The sequence below is a fragment of the Nycticebus coucang genome, chromosome 14, assembly GCF_027406575.1.
Source record: "Nycticebus coucang isolate mNycCou1 chromosome 14, mNycCou1.pri, whole genome shotgun sequence".
NCBI classification, from domain to species: Eukaryota; Metazoa; Chordata; class Mammalia; order Primates; family Lorisidae; genus Nycticebus; species Nycticebus coucang.
Window position 1 is genome coordinate 46,661,139 of NC_069793.1, and position 23,702 is coordinate 46,684,840.

Genomic DNA, 23,702 nt, shown 5'->3' on the forward strand with positions numbered 1-23,702 from the left:
AAGCCCTGAGGGGAGGAGCCTGGGTCCCTGGAAGAGGGGCATCCAGTAAAAATCCTTCTCAGTGAACTGTTACCTGTGTGAGAAATAAGCTTCCATTGTGTTAAATCAATGTGACATGGAGGTGATTGCCTTTAGCTACCCTGACTAATAAGAGCAACCCAGCTTGCTGGGCCTGAAGTTTGAAAACAAATAAGAAGGGACAGCTATCATGGAGTCCAGTCCTTCAACGGCCAGACGGCCCATCTTTCTTCCTTCCTATTCTAGTCTACTTGCTGTTTTTTTCATGTGTTTGTACCTCACTCACGTGGTCTTGCAGGTTCTGTCCTACCTAGAACTGAAGATCTACGTCTGCCCCAGGGTCTTAGGTAACTTTTTTATTTACCCCCCATCTTTCTAGGAACTCCCACCACCAACTTTATAGTGAGTTCCTCATCCCCAGAGGGGATCATTTGTCAGAGATGCTGCTTGAGGGTTCAGGCATAGGGGGAAACTTGGAGTAGGTGTCTCCAAAGGCACTGTAACCAATGGGGTCTGCTTCTCTCCTGCTGCGTGCAGCCTGGGCTAAGGGTGTGAGTGGGAGGGAGGAAGGATCTGCCAAGGATTTTTAAAAATGTGAACTCCTGCTCTCTCAGACACCAGCCAGAAGGAAATGGCCAAGACAGCCCAGCCTATCTAAAACCACCTGCTCTGGCCCAGAGCCCATGGGAGAGAGGGTTCAGAAGACCCTTTGGTTTGGTTTGGAGGCCCCATCTCATGACCCCCTAGGTTCCTCTAGCCCCCAGCAGACATGGATACCAGAGGAGACAGAATCAAGCAGCTTCCTAAGTTTCAAATACTCCTGTTCAGACTGAACACTGGGAAAAGTCTCTAGCTAGGTCCCCCAGGACTCTAACATATTGTGGCCTCCCTTGGCTGTGCCCTGGGAAGATGGAACCTTGACCAGACATCTCTTCCAGGGCCCAGATGGCCACTTCTGCCTGCGTGTTCCCACTGCTCCCCTCCTCTCTGGGTCCTCTTCTCCCTGCCTAGCCAAGATAGCCCATGGCCAAAGCACTGCCACCTCCATGAAGACAGCTCTTGTTCTCCAGAGCTGCCCTCACAGATAACAGAGATGTGCCTAGGTCCCACCTTGTATCAGCAGCAGGAGGCCACGAAGCCTCTGGAAACCACTGGAGTTTGCTTGATGCCTCTCTCCCACTGGATGGGATGGAAGTCCCAGAACAGTCTTGTCTGGGTTGACCTTGGCCACAGGGCCTGGCTCTCACCTGGCAGGGATCTGGAAACAGAGAACTACTGGACCTTCAGACCACATTCTGGGGTGGAGGAGGAGAGGGAAGGGGAAGGGACTAAGTCAGCAGTTCAGAGTGACAGAGTAAGAGCAGCCTTTAGAGATGAGCTGCTCCAGGATACTACATCCTACAGATGAGGAGCCAGAGCTCCAGTCACCCATGGAGAGAGATCTGCCCAAGCTACACGTTTAGGGCATCAGTACTCCTGTTGGTTTTAGAGAATTATACAATTTCCAAAAAACTTTCCCTTAGGCTACTATCAAGTGTGCTCCGTATGCAGCCTTCCTTCCAGCCATCTATCCCCTCCTTTCCTCACCCGTCCGTCATCCTTCCTTCTTTCCTCTTCCCTCCCTCCTTTCTTACTTCCATTCATTTACCCACTCACTCAGTCCCCATTCCTTCTTTCTGTGCTCTGCCCCTCCTTTCTTTTACATCCACATGTCCATTCACGTCTCTTCCCTCCCCTCCATCATGCATTCATTCATCTTCCCTTCCTCCTCTTTTTTCTTGCCCTCCCTCCCTCCCATCTACCCATGCATCCCTTCCTCACCAGGTTATGCCTGGCACAGAGTTGAAGAGGACCTCTGTCCAGCCTCAGGGAACTCCCTGCCCAGGTCAGGGAGAAGGACACACCCGGAGACGAGTACAATGCCAAGGACCAAACAGACGGGCCCCTCAGCCCTGTGGAGTAGGTGGGCTGGGAAAAGGTGAGAGTGATTTGTGGCACTTGAGAGAGGCAGGGTACGGGCTTAAAGCCAGGTCTTTCAAAGCCAGAGAGCTTTTCCTTTGGGGTCCAGAAAGGTCAGAACTGGGCACTACAGAGGTAGACCATGAAAGCAAAGTGGAAGCAACCAGAAGAGGCCAAGTTCAGGAGGCAACCTTGAACACAAGAGGCCAAGTTCAAAGAGGCAACCTCTGACACGAGTTCATCTAACTTTAGAGCTTTGTTTCATCGCCACAGTCACCAAAGCTCTTAGAGCTAAAAACAAACAAACAAACAAACAAACAAAAACATCCTGGTCTGGCCCCAGACTCCCTCTCGAGGTCCCTATCTTGGGGCGTGGCATTCACGGCCCAGATTCCCTAAGAGCAAGCCAAATCCTGCTGGGAGGGCTCCCCTCACAATCCCAAGGCTCACTGCAGGCCTAGGCTCCAAACCTGGGCAGTGGCAGAAACCAAGAACACTCCTTTCCCCAGTACCGACCCACCTGCCAGGACATCCCCTTCCTAGCCCTCCCATCCCCACCTCTGCTGTGCTCCCTGCTTATGTGTGTCTCTCAACAGGCTCCCTGCCGTCAAGGCAGATTTTAGCTTCAACCTGGGCCACCAGCCTACCCTCTACACAGCTTCCAGAGGAGCTGCCCACTGGAATCCTAGCTCTGCCCTTGCAGCCCACAGAGAAAAGCCCAGATTCCTCAGCCTGGTATGTGGTATGTGAGGTGCTCCACAGCTGGCCTCACTGTACCTCCCAGGGTCCTCTCTCTACACATACCCAACATCAATGGCACATGCCCCTCTGCTATTTGTGACCAGAGAGCATCTTCCCCAGCTCTGTGTCTATACCTGCTGTGCCAACAACCAGACAGTGTCCCTGCCCATCCTCCAGGGCCCTGCTGGATAGCTCTTCCCCAGAGGTGAAATTTCCCTCCACAGCTGTGGCCCTTAAGAGGAAGCAAATTAAGGGACTTCTCACAGAGCCTAAATTCACCCCAGGGAGGCAAAAAACCTATGTCCAACTCTGGCTCTTTAGTTCTCTGGGAGGCTCACGGGAATAGTCCCAAGAAGGCACTGATGTCTCAGGAGCTTTTAACTCCCAAGTTCCCCCATGGGCCCTCAGAGCTCTCATCTTGTATGTTCCTGTCACAGTATAGATCCTGATGGGGGAAAATGAGGCCCAGAATAGGTCAGGCCTTATAAAATTAATGTAGAAAAATCCTTGGTTCCCAGAGATTGATGAAAAGACTGTCTAGATCAGTGGTTCTCAACCTGTGGGTCGCAACCCACAGGAACTGTATTAAAGGGCCACGGCATAAGGAAGGTTGAGAACCACTGGTCTAGAGTCTATCTTCTCCAGGCCCCAGTGCCCAAGGAGTGAGGGGGTGGGCAGCAGAAGCCACACCACAGCCAGCCAGACATAAGGAGGTGTCCCCAGGGAAAAGAACCAGGAGAGGCGGAGGCCGGCCTCATGCCCTGCCCAGGCTCCCTGGATGTCTACCTTCCCAGCAACATCCAGGTCCAAGTAGACCCTTAGAGGGGTATGGAGGAAGGTACCCCCAGCTTGTTCAGACTGCAACATTCTCCAGTAAGAGATAAGCTGCAGGGCACAGCCCCAGCAAGAGCAGCCAAGCCCCAGCTACTTCGGCCCATCCTCCAGGACCAGCTGAGCACAGGAAGGACAGAGGAAGAGACCACCAAACTGGAGGACCTATGATGTGCCTTTAATCCTCACACCAATCTGATGAGACAGGTGGTCATATCCCTGCTGCATCAAGAAAGAAACCCATATACAGAGGTTCAGGGACTTACCCAAGGTTAAGCCTAGTAAAGACGCCAAGATGTGGACCCAGGTTTGTTGAGCTCCAGAAACCAACCTCTTTCTACCACCAGAGGTGCCAAAGTTCTTGAAGCTAAAGGCATAGCCTTGCTCACTGGATTATGTCTGGATGGTTCCATCTAGGAGCCTGGAGCTTGGCATGTGCAGCCCAGACTCCCTAAGAGTCTGTATGCCTGTATGCTGGCCCCAGTGATGAAAAGAGCAGGGATACCTGGATCCAGAGGCTGGAGCACAGCCACACCTGAATCCTTCTGAGCCCTCACTGCCCAGGACGTGCTAGTCCCTGGGGGCAAGGACAGCCCCAGGAGTGGGCAGTCAGTGCCAACAACAGCCTTGTGGTCTACCCTGTACCCGGCACCTGCCCTGCCTCCTTGCTAACTTGGGAAGAAAACCTCAACTTATTTAGGGAGCTCAGCCAGAGGGAGGGGGTGAAAGAATGAAGATGGGGAGTTCCCAGGGTCATGTGACCCTGGCAGGGAGAGCACCTTAGGGCACTGAGCCTCACAGCAGCCTGTGCAGCAACCCTGGGATGTCACCCTCAGGGCTATAGGGGTCTTAGGCAAGAGTGGGGTGCTGCACTCCACACGAGCTATTTGCTTTCCAGTCCCTAGTCACCCAGAGACATGGAACAGTCACCCAGAGACCATAGACACACATGACCCTCACATTCACCTGTTACCTAAGCACAGATGCCGTGCACATGGGCACACAAACTACAACACAGTATTCTGACCACATACACACACAGAAGACAGGAGCCCATGAAGAGCTTACTGAGACATACCACTGCACACCAACCAAAAACACTCAAGTATTGTACTGCAAGCATGCACATGTATGTGCACACACATAGCCCATGTGTGCAGACTCGGCCAATGCAGCAGCAGCAACCATGCATCATGCCTGCTAGGAGCACACAGACCCCAGGTCCTGCTGCCCACCAGCCCTGCTCTGCTCTGGGATACCTCCTGCCCACCCCTGGGTGGTAACTGACAGTGTCTCCCCTCTCCCACAGAATGGGTTCCAGGATGCCTCACTTCTGCCTCCTTATCCTTCCCTGATGCCTTCGGCCTGTCAGCGTGAATGGGTCAGTTTCTGGGCTTCCCATCTCCAGGCCCTGCCCATTATCTATGGGCTTCCTGATTTGATGTCACGGGCCAGACTTTGTCTCCTTTCTCCACCCCATCCCAACCCCACCACACCCAAGATCCAGGCCAGCCCTGAGGCCAGTCCCTCCTGGGCTGCTATCTGACTTGGGGTACAAAGGGAATCTGCCAGGCCCATACTAGGCAGCCTTGGGGCAACCGTCACCCAGCCCAATCCCCACAATGGCCACCCTGTAGAATTTCAAGATAGCACAGGCAAAATTGCCTGACAATGCAGCATAAAACCAAGCTAGTAGTTTCTGGCCTTTTTTTCCCCTCAGAACCAAATCACAAACCATGAGAGACCCACCAATTGTGTTCTAGAAAGTGGTAGCCATGGCAACAGAGCAAGGCATCCCATCTCTATGGTAACCAGGGTGGTGAGGCTGTTGGCTGTAAAGTCAGACAAACCTACTAACGATCTGTTGACTTAAGAAGATGTTTTATAAATCACCAAGTTATTTTTATCAAACCCCGCCCCTGAAACCATAAATCAGAAAGGCATTTTACTATCTATTAAAATGACCAGTATGTGCTATGACTTTCATTTATGAATTATTTATGCCACAGTCATCTTTGGAAAATTGTGCTCCCCTTTCAGAGCTGTTCAAGGCTTTGCCGTGGGGATCTGTGTTCTCACAGTCTGGCGTATCAGGGTATCAGGAACAAGGCGATAGTTGTAACGTGCAGGGACCGATACTCGTCTGGCCGCTCACTCACTGTGTGACCTAGGCAAGTTACTTCCCCTCTCTGTGCCTCACTTTCATCATCAGTAAGTCAGGGTTGGATGGACTTGGTCCCTTCAGAGGATTCTGAGGTGGGGCAAGCTGCAGGCAGTAGGGGCACACAATGGCTAATCAGGGGAGCCCTGGCTGATGTCCAGGTCCCAGGCCCCGAGAGGCTTCAGGTCAGTTTTTCTGCCTAATTAAATCTGCCCAGTGGGGTGTGTGCAGCGTTTGAGTTAATCCATGAGGAGTCAGTGATGCAGAGCAGACAGGATGGCCAATTGTCCTAAATAAATTGTCAGTTGAGTTGGGTTTGGAAACTGAATTAGACTCATCTGGATTCCTTGGGCTGGGCACACCCACAGCATGTTGCCCTGGCTGAGGGCTGTGGGAGAGGTTGAAGGAGAAAGGAGGGGTATTCGGGGTCCAGCCCCTTTTTGTGCTAGCAATAAATGTTTCCGCCATAAAGCCCGAGAGGCCTAGCCCCTGAGCACTCCATCTGGGTGCCAGCTGCTGCACCCAGCTCCGGGAGCAGTGGGAGGAAGGAGCTCCCCAAGGTGCTCCGAGGTGGGTATGAGTGGGGCGTGTGTGAGTGTGTGCCAAGAACACGGCCATGTGGGAGCCTGCTTGGGGAAGTCTGTGTGGGGAGAGTGCTGGGGGACAGGCAGTGTAAAAGTGTGGAGTAGGTGTGTCTTCTGTGTACGTGAACTGACCCTAGACCTATGCTCAAGGTTTGGGTAAGTGGTCAGTGTGAGTGGTGTATTCGATTTACAGGGTGGGAGAAGCATGTGTGTGTGTGTGTGGCCATGCATGGGATATGTATGTGTGGGTATGTGGAAATGCATGGGGCATGGGGTACATATATGGGAGGGGAGGGTGCGTATGGAGCCATGTATGAGGGGGGCTATGCCCATGTCAGGATTTGCCAGCCCAGCTGTTGGTGTGGTCCATAGGGACATATGACATGTGCATATGTCCCTATGCACATATAGGGACACACACTTGGGGTGTAGGGTCTACCTGTGTATGTGCCTGATCACCTAGAGAAGTCGGGGTCTGCCTGGGCATTCTAAACATGTGTCTCTGAGTTGAGACCCAGCACAGGGCCTTGATCCTCTTCCATGCCAGTGATGGTCACACACACACTAGCCCAGGATTGTGCCCCTTTCCCTAAAACTGTCCCCAACGGGGAGAAAGAGGATGGATAAGGTGGGAGTCTGAGCTAGTTCAGGGGAAGGCTGCGGGGAGGCAGGGCAGGACCAGGAATCCCTCAGCCTTCCATAATGACACTCTCAATCCCAGGATCCAATCTGGGGAGTGGGAGAAGCAGGGCCAGAAAAGGCAGTGACCAGGCCTCAGGGAGACCAGACACCCACACAGACTCTGCCGTCTTATTGAACTCATTCTCACAACCTTGACCTAGGTTGGAGCCAGGAAGGGCCACACCAGCAGCTGGGCTGGCAAATCCTGACATGGCCGAGGTTCCCACTGTGCTTTCATTCTGAGATGCACTTTTTTTTTTCACACTTTGAAAGTTAAAATGAATGCACACTTTTTTGAAATAGTATTTCTGCCTGTATCCCCACATGTCATAAATCAATGATACGTTGGACTTGTGGAAACATGGTCATTAGAAACTCAGAACACCATGACAAGACAGGAGCCCCAGAGGATGTAGGTACAAAAGCTGCCCCTTGAGTGGGAATGGAGAAAGGGAGACACCAGAGGGAAAGGACCCGTCCAGGGTCGCAGAGTCCTCAGGATGACCACAGACAGGAACCACATCAGCACTGAGTTCCTGTGTGGGGTTCTCCTCATGAAGCCTTTGCTTGGGTAAGGTGCCCCACGCTCCAGGCCCTCTGATCCCTAGGGCCTGCCTGCCTTCAGGATCCCAGGTCAAAACTGCTGAGGCAGAAGCTACAGCAGAGATGGCAGGACTTTGAAGTCACACCCACCTGCGTTTCAGGCCTGGCTCAACTGAGTGACCACAGACAAGTCACTGCCCCTTTCTGGGCCTCCACTGCCTGCCTCCCTGCTGTGGTGGTGATGAAATGAAATCATAGTTGGAGAAAGAGGGAGGTATTTGAACACATTCAGCAGGCCCCTCTCAAACCTCCCCATCCCTAGCCTCTGACCCTTGTTGGATCTGATCCTCTCCCATCACAACTGTATGCTTAGGATCAGAGCATTTTCAACATAGAAAATTCTAGCATTTTACAGTCATGGACTAGAAACTTCAGAGCTATGAAGCACCTGGGAGTTGGAGGCACAGAACATCACCACTGTCATTCAGAAAACCATCTTATCCCCAAGCACAGCCTGGGGAGCAACACGCAGACCAGTGTGTCCATGAGGGCCAGCCCTGGTGGTCCCTGGGGGCAACTTCAGATAGATCCAGTGGGATAGGGCCCAAGGAGGCATCTCTGGATTTAGCCACAGGAGAACTTGATGGGAGCCAAACGCAGACCCCCTAGAAGGATGGAGCAAGGGGTCTCATGAGAAAGGAGGTAGGAGTGGGAGAGTGTGATGAGGAAGGGGACAGCAGAGGGCGCAGGAAGAGTGACCGAGTGGAGTGGAGACACAAACGGCAGAGCTTCTAAAGCCTTGGGCTAAGTTGTTATGGGGGGAGCAGAAATTCTCCTTCCATTTGTGCTCCAAGTGGCTCTGTGACAACAGCCCTTCCTGGCATTTCGGGTGCCTCAGGTCAGACAAGACCCCAGTGCCAGGCAGTTCTGATGTACCGTGAACCATGTTAAGAGCGGGGAGGCAGGCGGCATGGTGGATGGAAGAGAGTTGTAGGCTTGGCTGCAGAGACCTGACTTTGAATCCCAGCTTTGTCACCAGCTGCAGGTTAGTCACTTCTTGGAGACATCATTCTTAAAGTGAGAACAATTAGAACACACTCCAGGAAGTAAGATGACACTGAGGGAGACAAGCCAGATGCATAGAGCTTCCCTTGACCCAGGGCAGAATTCAGGGGCAGGGAGAAGCCCCCAAGATGCCAGCTCCCTTGCACACTGGTGTTCTAGGATTTGGGCCAAGGCTTGCTTCCTCCACAAAAATCCAAACATAGGAGTGGTGCCTGTGGCTCAAAGGGGTAGGGCGCCAGCCCCGTATGCTGGAGGTGGCAGGTTCAAACACAGCCCTGGCCAAAAACTGCAAAAAAAAAAAATTCAAACACAGCATTTAGTTTTTGTCTTTCCCCAAATTACTGGGGGGGGGGGGTCAGTGAGGAAAACAGCAACAGCTAAAGGGAGAGATGTGTGCAATTTTAGGTTTGTCCCCCTGGTTTTCTCTGTTCGTGCTACCAGCTATCTTCTGAGAGACCAGGAGCAAAGGACAGTCTCATGAGAGCCGTGTCTCTGACCCTGTCTTGTAGCCTCCAGTCCATAAGGGACATAGTCAGCAGAGGAGGGAGATTTATTCTCCCACCATCAAGGGGTTTCCCACATAAGCCCCCACCCTGAGGCCAGGAGGAACTGAGATTCAGGAGGGAAGGACACCCAAGGTCACACAGCCTGACTCTGACAACAAGACAAAGGGTGACAATAGCTTTAGGGGTCTTAAGTGGGCCTTGCTTTTGGAACTTCCCATACATTGTCATTTAAACATCATGGCAGCTCAGTGGGGGAAGTTTTATTGTTGTCACTCCTTTTCAGATGCAAACTCTGGAGTTTAGAGAGGCTAAGAATTGTACTGAGATCTCTGGGTTCTCGGTGGTGGGACCAGCCTGCCCTGCCTCTGCAGCACCACACTTCGCTCCCTCCCATCAGCCGCTCTAAGCAGCCAGGCCACACAGCTCAAGTCACCATGCCTGTGCCCTGTGAGCAGGATCTGGGCTCCAATGTGGTTCTTAGCCACCTGCCAGTACAGAGGGCCCTGGGGCCATAGAGGTGTGGGGCTGTGCTGTCCCAAACTGCTTCCTACAGTTCCACTTCCATGGGCCAAGAAGGCTTTGTGTGTGGGCCCCAGGAGGCCCAATCAGAATCAACATCCCTCCTGCCCCTGGGGTCTGACAATCCACAGACAATAAATACGGGGAAAGGCAGGGGTCCCCTCTCACCCTCTCCCATTAGCATCTTAAACTTGGAGAAATACCAGCATCCAACATGGGAAATTCATTCATATATTTTAGGACTTAGAATAAGCAGTGTCTCCTACTACACCTGTCCACTTTTCTATTACCCTGTTTCCCCGAAAATAAGACAGTGTCTTATTTTAAGGTGTGCTCCCAAAGATGCGCTAGGTCTTATTTTCAGGGGATGTCTTATCTTTCCTGTAAGTAGGTCTTATTTTCGGAGGATGTCGTATTTTGGGGGAAACAGGGTAGTAAATGATGACTTATGCAACCCTTCCCTTTTCCTCTCTTGCTCTGACTGCCAGGGAGCTCAGCTAAATTTAGTGATCAATTCTGAGCTAATCCTTTCCCTGGGTTTGGAGTATTTCTTCTTCATTATACTACTTTTATTTTTTCTTCTTTGTTTTCAAAGATTCTATTCTATTATAGCCTGTTGTGCCTCAACCTTGTTTTTTTTTTGAAAAAGCCACAGATTGGAATGAGAAATACATGAATGAATCTGGGTGTAGTAGCTCACACCTATAATCTCAGTGCTCTGGGAAGCTGAGGCAAGAGGATCGCTTGAGCCCAGGAGTTCAAGACCATAATAAGACCCTGACTCTCTAAAAATAATAATAATAATAATTAGCTGGATGTGGCGGTGCATGGTGTAGTCCCAGCTACTCCAGAGACTGAAGTGGTAAGATCACTTGAGCCCATGAGTTCGAGGCTGTGGTGAGCTACGATGATGTCACTGTACTCCAGTCTGGATAACAAAGCGAGATTCTGTCTCAAAAAACAAAAACAAAAACAAAACACCAAGAAGAAAAAGAAATACATGAATGAGACTCCCAGATGAGGAAGTGAGTAGGAAGGCACCCATAGAGGGTATGCAGGGACACTTCGCTGATGTTGCACTTTTACAAATTCAAGTATTTTTTACCAATTGTGGCAATTCTGTATTGAGCACGTCTATCAACACCATTTTCCCAACAGTACATGCTCACTTCATGTCTCTGTGTTATTACTTCAAACTTTTTCATTATTATAATTATAATTATATCCATTATGGTGATCTGTCATCAGTGATCTTTGATGTTAATATACGAAACAAGCTCGTATAAAATGGCAAACTTAAAGGAAAAAATGTTGTATGAGTTTTCACTGATCCACCAACCAGTTTCTTTCTCCCTCCTCGGGCCTCCCCATTCACTATTTCAATATTGAAATAAAGCAAATCAATAACACAGAGATGGGCAGTTAAGTGTTCAAGTGAAAGGAAATGTTGTACGTCTCTAATTTTAAATCAAAAGGTAGACATGATTAAGCTTAGTCACAAGGCATATTGAAAGACTAGACAGGCCAAATACAGGCTTCTTGTACCAAACAGCCAAGTTGTGAATGCAAAGGGAAAATTCTTGAAGGAAATTAAAAGTGCTGCTCCAGTGAATCTGTCAATGATAAGAAAACATAACAGCCTTATTGCTGATTTGGAGAAAGTTTCAGTGGTCTAGAATGGAAGATCAAACCAGTCACAACATTTCTTTAAATCAAAGTCTAATCCAGAGCAAGGCTGTACCTCTCTTCAATTGTATGAGGGCTGAGAGAGGTAAGGAAGCTGTGGAAGAAAAGTTGGAAGCTACCAGATGTTTGTTCATGAGGTTAAGTAAGTAAGCTATCTCCAATATCTAAAAGTTCAAAGTGAGGCAGCAGGTGCTGATGGAGGAGTGGCAGCAAGCTGTCCAGAAGACCCAGCTAACTAAGATAGTTAATGAAGGTGACCACACTAAACAATAAATTTTCAATACAGGCCAAATAGCCTTCTGTTGGAAGAAAATGTCATCTAGGACTTTCATAGCTAGAGAGAAGCAGATGCCTGGCTTCAAAGCTTCAAGAACAGGCTAACTCTCTTGTGAGGGGTTAATGTAGCTAGTGACTTGAAGTTGAAGCCAATGCTCATTTACCATTCTGAAAACCCTAGGGCCATTAAGAATTAGGCTGACTCTACACTGCCTGAGCTCTGGAAATGGAAAAACAAAGCCTGGATGACAGCACACCTGTTTACAAGATAGTTTACTAAATATTTTAAGCCACCTGTTGAGACGTACTACACAGAAAAAAAAATTCCCTCAAAATATGACTGTTCATTGATAATGTGCCTGGTCACCCAAGAATGTGATAGAGAAGTCAAGGAGATTAATGTTTTCATGCCTGCTGACGCAACATCCATTCTGCAGCCCATGGAAGAAGGAGTCATTTTGATATGCCAGTCTTATTTAAGAAATACACATTATAAGACTATAGCTTCCTTGGACAGTGATTCCTCTGAGGGATCTGGGCAAAGTAAATCAAAAACCTTCTGGAAAGGATTCACCATTCTAGGTGCCATTAAGAACTTTCATGGTTCACAGGAGGTCAAAATATCAACATTAACGAGAGTTTGGAAGAAGTTGATCCCAGCCTTCAGGGATGACTTTAAGGCGTTCAAGACTCTGTGGAAGAAGTGACTGCGGATGTGATGGAAATAGCAAGAGAACTAGAATTAGAAGTGGAGCCTGAAGATGGGACTGAATTGCTGCAATCTCACGATGAAACTTGAAAAGATGCAGAGTTGCTTCTTCTGGATGAGCAAAGAAAGTGGTTTCTTGCAATGGAATCTACTTCTGGTGAAGATGCCATGAACATTGTTGAAATGACAAGAAAGGATTTAGAATATGACATAAACTTAGTTGATAAAACAGCAGGTGGTTTGAGAGGATTGACTCCAATTCTGAAAGAAGTTTTGTGGATAAAATGCCATCAAAAAGCAATGGATGCTAGAGAGAATTCTTTCATGAAAGAGTCAATCGAACTGCCAAACTTCACTGCTGTCTTATTTTAAGAAATTGCTACAGCCACCCCAGGCTTCAGCAACCACCACCCTGATCAGTCCGCAGCCAGCAACATCAAGGCAAGACCCTCCACCATCAAAAAAATACAATTTGCTGAAGGCGCAGATGATTTTTAGCATTTTTTAGCAAAAAAAAACTGCTTTTGAATTGGGATATGTATATTGTTTTTTAGTCAGATGCTATTGCACAATTTAAAAAGTATGGTGTAGGGCGGTGCCTGTGGCTCAGGCGGTAAGGCACCGGCCCCATATACCGAGGGTGGCGGGTTCAAACCCAGCCCAGGCCAAACTGCACCAAAAATAAATAGCCGGGTGTTGTGGTGGGTGCCTGTAGTCCCAGCTACTCGGGAGGCTGAGGCAAGAGAATCGCTTAAGCCCAGGAGTTGGAGGTTGCTGTGAGCTGTGTGAGGCCACGGCACTCTACCGAGAGCCATAAAGTGAGACTCTGTCTCTACAAAAAAAAAAAAAAGTATGGTGTAGTGTAAACGTAACTTTTACTTGCACCAAGAAACCAAAAAAATTGTGTGACTTGCTTTATTATGGTATTTGCTTTATTGAGTGATCTGGAATAGAACCCATAATATCTTCAAGGTGTGCCTGTATGGCCTTCTGAGGGGGCAATTCAATGATCCCCTCTGCAGTGAACTTAAGATGGATGTTTCTGTTGGTCACCACCAGTGATGGGAAGCTCATAAAGTCACTGGTTCTGTCTTTGGACAACTCTGAAAGGCATGCATGCATTTCTTTCTTGTTTAGGCCAACCTCCTGCCCTCTCTCCTGGCAATCTCAGGTCTGCCCACTGGAGCCTCCGGAACACACCTGCTCCTCTTCCTCTCTGGGAGGAGGTGAGTCTCAGGACACCTGCAGGTGAGTCTCAGGATGTACCCCAAGACATCTCTCCACAGGCCAGGCTTCCCTGTGGCTTCCTTCACAATCCTTCTCTTGGGCCACCTCCCCAGGCTGTTTCAGAGCCTGCTTTTGTTAAGCACTCGCTGCGTGCAGCTGCATGATGACACACTTTACCCTTGTTCATCCTCAAGGCCTCGGCCACAGACTATTTAACATTGTTGAGCTTCACTGTCTCCTCTACACAGTAATAAGAACATGCTCACCAGAGGCCACGCACTTTACAAACATTTTCCCATTTATCTTTAAAAACCTCTCTGAGGGAGGTATCATTACCTTCATTTTGCAGATAAGAAAAAATGAGCTTCAGAGTGGTTAGGACATGTACCAAAAAAACCCTTGATTGGAAGTGGCAGGTGGGATTTGAAACCAGGTCTCTCTGACTCCAAAACCACTCGGCTCTAGTACTTTCACTTACAAATCTCCTTCATCTCAGGTGGCCTAGGAGGAAGATGTTAGTCTTACCATTATGACGACAATGGGCACAGCCTTCTTCAGTTTACAACACATCTTCATATTCTGAATCTCCTATGAACATCACACACACACATCAACTGAGTCATCAGCCAAACGTGTTGATTTCCCCCAGTTGGGAGATGAGAAATCTAAAGCTCCAAGCTCCACAGAAGAGCTAGGAATGGAGCCCAGCAGGAATTTACATGGAAACTTTCCTTCAGTGCCCACTGGTGTGTTTGTATCGACTGCCAATTGGGATATGCATGTGTGTGTGTGCATGTATTAGTGTGTTTGGAGGGAAATTAATAAAAATATGGTCTCAAGAGGCACAGCTCAGGGAGGGCAGACCTCATAACCCAGGTGGGACAAGAGTTGACTGCTCACATGCATCTGTCCTAGAAATATTTACATCTTATCCCAGGCTTGTGCAGGGCTCTGGGTACAGGGTGAGGAAAACCAGCCATAGCAAAATCAGCCACACCTGGGGGTATGGTGGTGGGGAGACTTACATTTACCAGGTTACCATACAAGAAAGTATGTTCCTATGTTAGGTGACAGGGCCTTAAGGGGAATGCATGGGCATTTGACAGGCTTTTTAAAAAATAATTGCTAGGAGGAAGTGACAACTGTACAGAGGAAGGATGGGTAAGAATCCACTGGGGAAGTGTGTGGTGCAAGGAAAAGCATTCTACGCAGAAAGAACAGGAACAATCTTCTGTTCTCATATTTCTTGGCTCATCAGTGGCATGTGACACAGCCACTGATCACTGCCTCTTTTTTGTTACACTTCCCAGGACCCCATATTCTCTTGATTTCATTCCTACACCACTGGCTGTTCCTTCTTGGTATTCTTTGCCAAAGCCATCTCCCTGGGCTCTAAATATCGGGGCACCCTAGAGCCTTGTTCCTGTTTGTCTTTGTTCTTCTGCATTTATACTTGCCCTCTTAGCAGTCCCTCCAGTACTATGACTTAAATACCATCACCATGCAAATACCAGTAAACAGCATACTCCCAAAGGCTATCTCCAGCCCAGTCCTTCCCCTCAACTCAGGGCTCCAGCACCCAAATCCCGGGGCTCTCCCGGGGGAGTTGTAACAGCTCTCTGAAACTCACCGTGCCAACCTAACCCCTGCACCCCCACCCCACATCCTCTCCATCTCGTGAGAAAGCATCTCCATCCTTCCAGGACATTCTTGCCAAAAGCCGTGGAGTCTTCCTTGATATCTCTCTTTCTGCAAGTTGCATCTCACATTTAACCTATGAGGAAGTCCTGGGGGCTCTGCTCAAAGATAAATCCAGAATCCGCACTCTCCCCTCCACATCCCCATTACCACCCACATGTTAGCCATCATCGTTTCCTCCCAGGTTTTGGTAATAGCCTCTTAACTGGTCTTCCAGTTTCTAACATTCCTGGTGCTCTAGGACTGTTTTCAACACAGCATCTACATGATGCTTTTAAAACATAAATCCAATTGTATCTTTTTCCCACTCAAAACTCTGAACTGGATCCCATTTCCCTGAGAGGAGAAGCTAAGGTCCTCATAATAACCTGTGTATTCTACTCAATCTGGTCATCCATTACCCCTCTAACCTCTCATACCACCATGGCCTTCACAGCTGCCTCTTCAAATATGCCAGGCACGCGCCTGCCCCAGGGCCCTTGCACTGGCTATTCCTTTTGCCTAGAAGGCCCTTCCCAGGCATCTCCATCTGCCTCAGACTACCCTGTTTAAGGTCTCACTCAGCACTCCCAATTTCCTTACTCTACTTTTCCCCTGTAGCATGTATCACTTCTGACACACTAACTTGCCCTAGCTTTATTGAGATATAATTTATATACAATAAAATAGAAAATTGAGGTTTAGAATGGTTATGACATGTGCAAAAGAAGGAAAAAAGAACACTAAAAAACCCACATTGCGCTGGGCACGGTGGCTCACACCTGTAATCCCAGCACTGTGGGAGGCTGAGGAGGGAGAATTGCTTGAGCTCAGGAGTTTATGACTTGCTTGAGCAAGAGTGAGACCCCAACTCCAAAAAAAAAAAAAAATGGAAAAACCCAGGTGGGCACCGTGGCAAGCGCCTGTAATCCCAGTGGCTTGCGGAGGCTGAGGCAGCGGGATGCCCACAGCCCGAGTTTGAGGTTGCAGTGGGTGACGCCATTGCACTCTGCTCAGGACATAGAGTGGGACTTTGTTTCAACAACAGCAACAACAAACATTAAATAAATAAATAACCCACATTGCTCAGAAGTGGCAGGCAGGATTTAAAACCAGGTCCCCATTTTTTAAGTTTCTAGTTAACTGAGTGCTGGTAATTCACATTGTCTAATTTACTTAGTTTTCATGCTTATTGTTTGTCTCTCTTTACCCTCTAGAACAGCAGTTCTCAATACCCACAGGAACTGCATTAAAGGGTCACAGCATTAAGAAGGTTGAGAACCACTGCTCTAGAATGTAAGGCCCATGAGGAGGCTGCATCTAGGGGTCATAGTTGAACCTGCCTGAATACCCAGCCAAACACTCCAACTCCTAGAGGAAGAGAGGTCCTTTCCCCAAGAACTGGGGCGCACAGCTAAGCATGAGTCTTGCCCATCTATGAGGAAAAGGTCATAGACATACATCCTATGTCTGTCTGTCTCAGTCCCTGCATTACTGGGCACAATAGTTTACTCCCTGCAGCCACCTTCAGAAGTGAGCATCCCCCGCTTGGTGCTCACTGTGCCTTGTCTACACGGGCAGTGTGCACAACCACTGATTCATTGATACTGCATCTGTGTCTACACTGGCAATGTACACAGTCACTGACTTCAGACTTGCACTTACGCCAGCACTGACTACGGTGACAGCAGTTCTACATCTACGCTGGTAAAAGGATCTCAAGCCTCAAATCTTCATTAAACTGGTCATGGACACAGTTACTAATCATCGGCAGCAGGTATGCTCAATCTCTGCAAAGATTGCTTGTTATACCAGCAGCGGGCACAGTGATTTAGAACAGACCTGTGTCTACACTGGCAATGGGTACACTCATTGACAGAGACTCGTGTCTTCATTGGAGCACAATCACTTTCATCTCCTTGACAGTAGGCACCATCAGTGAACAAAGACCTGAACCCTCACTGACCATGAACATGAGTGGCACACGTCATTTCACAGGGCATGGGCACAAGGTCACAGGGATTCTTTCCAGAAAGAGGACAGAAATCTCCTCGCCTCCCAGCAGGCTGGCCAGCTGAAGGCGCTCAAGGTCTTACCCAGCACCCCTAAGGTGTCATCCAACAGCTCGAGTCCTGCCTACAGGGCAGAACTGGCAGTGGATTATGGAATTCAAAACCTGGATGCAAGCGCTGGAGTGGGGAATCTGTAATCTGGGACACATGGTGAGGAGATGAGACCATGTCTATTCCCAGCATCTTGAGATCACTCAAGGTGAGAAGAGACTAAGGCTGTGTGACTCTCAGCACCACCCGCCCTCCCCACCCCAAGCCGGGGCTTGGCCCAGCCAGGTTGGGCTTAAAAAAGCACCAAGAAATGTCAGTTTCTTTTTGAGGAGGTGATGTGGGAGGAGATAGCCCAGGCAGTTTAGCGGCCTTATTCAAAGGTTGGGAACAGTGACGGTACTTCCATATCTTGAAGCTTGTTTTGTATCCAGGCTGGACCCACGTCCCTTCCCTGGCGGATGGAACTCTGCCTAGTGCCAGCCCAGAGGCCCCAGCTTGCCTGACAACCCAGCTGGGGCTCTGCTGATGCTTCATGACTCCTGTGCCTGCCCAAGTTAGGACCAGGACTGTAGGCCAAGTGGGCTCCAGATCTAGCTCCAGGCTCCAGGCTCTAGGCTCTAGCTGCCTGGGGTACCAGGGCTGCACCCTGACAAGGCACCACCCACTATACTAGGCCATTGGCCTAGGCTGGCTCAAGGTGGCAACTCTGGGCTCTGGCCCCTGACCGCTGAGTGGCCTAGGAAAATACCCGCTTCCTGCTGTGTGTTTGAGTGCCACTCCTGCAAAAGGAGGAGTGGCCCAGACACCCTCCAGCTCTTCTTTTATCTCTGAGATTCTTGTATTACCCACAAGAACATCTAAATCCTACTTGAGACCCAGCCTGAAGGCAACACAGGTGAGAGCGGATTCCTCCAGAGAAGAAAGCTGCAAGGACATGCAGCCACCCGTTGCTACAGCTTTCCTCACTTGTTCATTCTTCAGTGGTCAAACACACACACACTGAGTGCCTGCTGTGCACCAGGCAGTAGCCACTCCCCACCACAACCTCCAGGAATAAGAGCACAGCTAAGCCAAGAGCTAGGCACACAGTAGGGATGATGAAGACACCTCCAGTGCACTGACGCTTACTCTGAGCCAGACCCACACTAAGCGCTCTTACATGTCCCATTTCACTGACACCTACACCAACTCTGAGGTCCACACTGTGGTCACCGTCCCGATTTTGTAAAGAAACTCAAGCTCCGAGAGGTTAAGTAAGCTGCGTGGTCATGCAACCGAGAAGTGGAAGAGCTAGAATTTGAAACCCAGTTTTGTCTGATTCCAGAACACATGCTGTTAACCACTCTCCTAGCCCCTTACTAAGAAACCTTTATTGAACAAATGAGCACATAGATGAAGCTTTGTGTCAGTGCAAATATGAGTCCGTGTGTGCAAGGCCATAGGTTTGCATGAGTGTGGGGAGTGCATGTGTGCAGATGCCTATGTGTTTGCATGTGGAGCTTTTTCATGGGAAGACTTTCCCTTGTTGTCTTGGTCTCGTGTGTGCTGGAGCTATACTTAGCTGCAGCCGTGACTGTAATGAGCAGTTAGCGGCACACCAGGCACTCTCACTGGGACCTGGTTTCCCAGGGAGATCGCCGGGCCAGAGTATGCGTAGGGGGGTGCAGCTTGGCGCTGGGAAACGCTAGAGCAGGGCTTTGGGAGGGAGCCTAGAGCTCACAGCGCTGTTCCTTGCACAGATGAAGATGAATCTGCTCCAAGCTAGAAACATCTAAGCTTCCAGGCTCCATCAAGCTCAACATTGGCCACCCATGCCCGTGTTTACTGGTCTGCTAAGCAATTAGAGCTAAAGCCTTTGGGCTCATGGCTGGAGCCTCGGGGTTGACAGCAAAAAACAGTGGGAAGATGTGAGATCTCAGTCTATCAGAGCCAGAGTCTTCCAGGGCCTCAGGAGGACCCACTGCTCAGCACCCTCTCTTCAGCCAGCAGTGCTACACTGCCTCCCGGAACACACCTTTACCTGGCCTATCAGAGCTTCTCACTCACCAAAGTTAGGACCTAAGGGGGGAAAGTGGCCTCTCCACTCCAGGATAGAGTGAAACCACTGTTGTGCTCCCTTGGCAGAGGGTTCCGAGGCCATGCCCTACTCACTGACTGCCCTCCAGTGGCTGCAGGAAGAGGCGAGTTTGGAAAACCCTGGGCCCTGATACCTCCCCTGTCCCACAATTCTGCTTGCAACATTCCCCTGGTCCTGGTTCTCTTCCCTCAGGGCCTCTCACCTTTGGGAATGGGCCAGTCCCTCCCAGCTCCCAGCTCTCCTACTCCACAAGCCATCGTGCTCCCTGCATCTGGAAATCCCACTTTCCGCACCCATGTTCTAGTTACTTTATCCTGTCTACTGTCCTGATGTCCACTCTTTCCAGTCCCATTCTCCAGAATGTTCTCAGCTAATGAGAGGTGGGACTTCCTCTCCTACCTCAAAGGCAAACAACTGGACATGTACACATCCATCCTCCCACCCATCCATTTGTTTACCGATGCAATGAGTTACCCACTCTGCTGTGTTATCTGTCCATCCATATGTCCTTCCTGCCACCCATTCATCCACATCCATCCATGCATCTTACTATCCATTCTTCCATTTGTCCATCACTCATCTGTCCATCCGGCCACCTCATTCTTCCCCACAGAGCCGCAGCACACTAGAGCAGGGGGGAGTACTGGCATGGCTCTAATTGACCTTAGTTTTCAAAAGAAGACCTGGGATCTAATCCTACCACTCAATCATTAACTGGATGGTCTAGGAAAAATAAAATAATCTGTCTGGGCCATTTTTCCTTCATCAATAAAGTAGTTATAACATCTAATCCTTTAGCCTCAGAGATTGATTGATTGCCTATTGCCTAACAGTCACAGCTATTGCCTAACCTGAGCTATTGTCCTCAGAGTCCAGTAGACACATAAACTCAGCAGGGCCTGAGGGCAGACAGGAAAAGTTTTCTGAAAGCACAAAGGACAGAGCAGGCTCTTTAAGGAGGGGGTCCTTGTAGGATGTAGCTGTGATGCGTAGAGAGGGCATTCTCAGTGGAGGCAACAGAAGAGCAAAGGCAGGGAGGCAGAGCACACTGGGGAATGGTTGATGTGCTCGGTGGCCAAGAGTGGGTGGTCTGGAAAGACAGGGTGGGTGGGATTTCCAAGAGTGGCACAACACGCTTTGCAAAAGGCTAGGGACATGCTGAAAGACTCAGCAAGCCAGTATAAGCCACCGATTCCAAATTCCCAGGCTTTTACTCCAATCCTCAGACTGCCAGACAGGAAAAAAATATCTGCTTGGTGACAGCCAGGCCTTGGGAGACACGATTCCTGACGTCTAGAAGGGAAGCCAGCGCCTGGCATTTCTGACCTTTGTGTTGCTAAATATATCATTGGTGACAGTGGTTCATGTCCCTGAGACTGTGGGGCCACCTGATGAGGCTTCCACAGCCTTCCTCCCTGACTCTGTGGCTGAGCCAGACCCTTATGATACCCCAAGGAATCTGAACCCAGGACCAGGCAAGGATGGTACCCTAGGGAACCAGATCCAGCTTTTGTAAGTGCCTCCCATGTGCCAGGCACCATGCTGGGGGCTTTGCACGGCCTGTGGGGTACCAACTATCATCCCCATTTCACACATGAGGAAACTAGGGCTCAGCTAGACGCCACCTACCTGAGTCCCCTGAAGCAGAGGGAGCCTGGAACCCAGGCCTGGCCAGGCCCAAAGGGCTGTGCTCCTCCTCTGTCTCTTCCTCACACTCCCCCTGCACTTGCAACAGCCCTCTCTTCCTACATATTGCCCTCCATTGGTTTGGCTGGATTTTCCAAGACCATTATGCACACTTGATAGATGAGGATGCTCAGGCCCAAAAAGGCAAAGGCCCTGCTCCAGGTGCCTGGGCTGGTCAGTGGCCAAGTCAGAAGCACCCACAGCAACCTGCAGAGAGCCAGCCCCCAGCAGGTGGACAGCACAGAGGCTTACAAGAGCCTAGCCCTTGTCCCTTAGCCCAGGGCTCTGGCTGGCTCCAGGAAGCCTAGCAGGAGACAATGTTCCTCACAGCTGCTTGCTCAGTGAGCCCCTGAGGTTGAGCATAAAAAATTCATCTCTAAGTGGTGACATGCTGGCCCCTGGCAGGTAGCTGTGGTCTGAGGTATGTTCACAGCCTTGCCATAGGGATAAGACCAAGGAAAGCCCTACTTTCCTGCCCCACCTCATGGATGGGCAGAGACGGTCCCCATGGAACAATCCAGCAGGGCTGGGTACTCATTGCAGCAGCCCCAGTTCCAGCAAGACCCTTTGTAGGCATTAGGTAGGTTCATATTCTCAGGACCTCCCTGGTGGGGAGAGGTCCCTGTCTGCAGGGCATCCTGCAGAGATGGTGAGAATGATCACAGCTATCCCTTGTACACCTATGTGTGCTGAAGGGCTTTCTAGATCTTATCTCAGTGGATTCGCACAGCAGTCCTTTGAAGTGCAGATTCCTGTCCCTTTACAGCTGAGGGGACTGAGGCTTACAGAGGTCACACAGCTACAGAGCCCAGGCAGCCCAGCTCTAGTCTGGCGCATAACTACTGCTGAGCATCTTCTCTCAGCACACCTGTGGTGAGAACCAGGTGAGCACCTTTGAGGGCTATGTGATAGAACTGAGCTGGCAAGACCTCTGCCTGGCAGGGGCCCTGGCCTCCTGGCTCGCTTACCTTCTCTCTAGCTCCACATCCAGCTCACTCCAGCGTGGTAGTAGCCCTGTGTGGCCCCACCATCTCCCACTGGGCACGGCTGGCCTTCAGGAAGAGGAGGGAGGTCCCCCATTATGGTGAGGCAGGAGCCTCCTCCGTGGAGGTTCAGCCTGTGCAGGCCCTGGTGGCCACGGGAGGGGGGCAGAGGGCAGTGGGAACAAACTTTGAGCACAGCTGAGCCCAGGCTAGCATGCTCAGGGAACCCATGGGGGCAGGCCGGCTAGAGCCAGACTGCATTGTCAGGAGCCCAGAGTGTCTCTAGGGGGGGATGCTGCCCTTTCTGACCCACCAGGTCCTCTGGCTCCTTGAGCTCAGCCCTGGCCACACCTCCTCACTGTGCCTGGAAACTTAGGCATTGCGTGTCTTGTCTCTCTTCCTGTTCCCTAGATGTCACATGGCTCTCCTCCTCACCTCCTTCAAGGTTTTGCTGAAATATGACCTGCCCAGTGACTTAGAACTGCCCCCAGCACTCTCGTCTATGAGAAGCCAGTCGCTTCTCATACTCCTGCACTGGAATGAAAAGCTTGAGAGCAGAGATTTGGGGCTGTTTTGTTCTTCACTCTATTCCCAGCTTCTACAGCAATGCCTGCCACATAGTAGATGCTCAACAAATATTTATTGGATGGGTGAAGGAATGAGTGCGAAGCAACCCCTGGCAGGGAAACTACTCACAGACTGCCACTATATGCAGAGTGGGGGTGTGGGGAAAGGAGTCCTGCCCTCCTGTGCTGCAGTGGGCAGGGAAGAGGCGAGGTGAGGGACATTGTGAGCAGGGGCAGGGGCATGGCCTCGCAGGCAGGAGCCAGCCCCAGTACAGTGGGAGCAGGTCTGCCAGGCCAGTAGTCAAGGTCCGGAGCAAGTCAGGGTAAAAGGGGTGTCTGAGGCCCTGCTTTGGCTTAAGAAAAGCTTCATTTGGCTGCCGTGGCTCACATTGAAGCTTCATCTGAGCCTGGGCCCAGTGAGGCTGGCTGCTGAGGCCCACTGAGCTCAGCTGTCTGGGGCTGCCTCAGCTAATATTAGCTTGTCCCCACCCAGCCTGGCGTCGGCCTGGCGGAGCAGCCCAGCCTTAGAGTGAATACCGCCCATGGGCACCAAAAGGGGTCCCCATCCTCCAGCAGCTCTGCGGTCCTCCTTGTGTCTGAGGATCCCCTCTTGGATCCCCAAGAGGCGACATATTCACTCCCAGAGCTGTGATGCACAGCCCTGCCTGGCAGCCCCACTACAGCGGTATTCTTGCTCGCATCTGGGTCCTGGTGCGTGCCTCCCAACCAGGGCCTGATGTCAGAGGTCTGCCCTCCCCTTACCCAAGCAGGCAGAAGCCCAGTCATTCACCTCATTCACACCCTGCCACACCTGGGGAGGGAGGACGAGCAGCCCCATTACAACAGATGAGGAGACTGAGGCGCAGAGGGTGCCACGACTGGCCCAAGACCCACAGAGGGTTCTCAGAGGGACCAAGAGAGAATTCAGGCTGCCAGGGTGATGCCTCTGAAACCTGCCCCTGGGAGACAGACTCCGGAAGAAGAGGTCCTAGGGGCCAAGTTAGATGAGGTGACCCTAGGAGAGGTGTTTGGAGGTATATTCTGGCACCGAAGAAGGAAGCTGAGGGTTTGGATCTTGTAGGGCCAGGAGTTGGTAAGAAGATAATGGAACCCACAATAATTAAGCACTTATGTTCTGGGTTCT

At 50.4% G+C, this 23,702-nt stretch overlaps 1 protein-coding gene across 1 annotated transcript in view; it reads right to left on the minus strand.

The window, feature by feature from the left end:
- KCNC1 (potassium voltage-gated channel subfamily C member 1) overlaps positions 1 to 23,702 on the minus strand; it is a 44,838-nt gene that overhangs the window by 10,720 nt on the left and 10,416 nt on the right. The window lies entirely within an intron of this gene.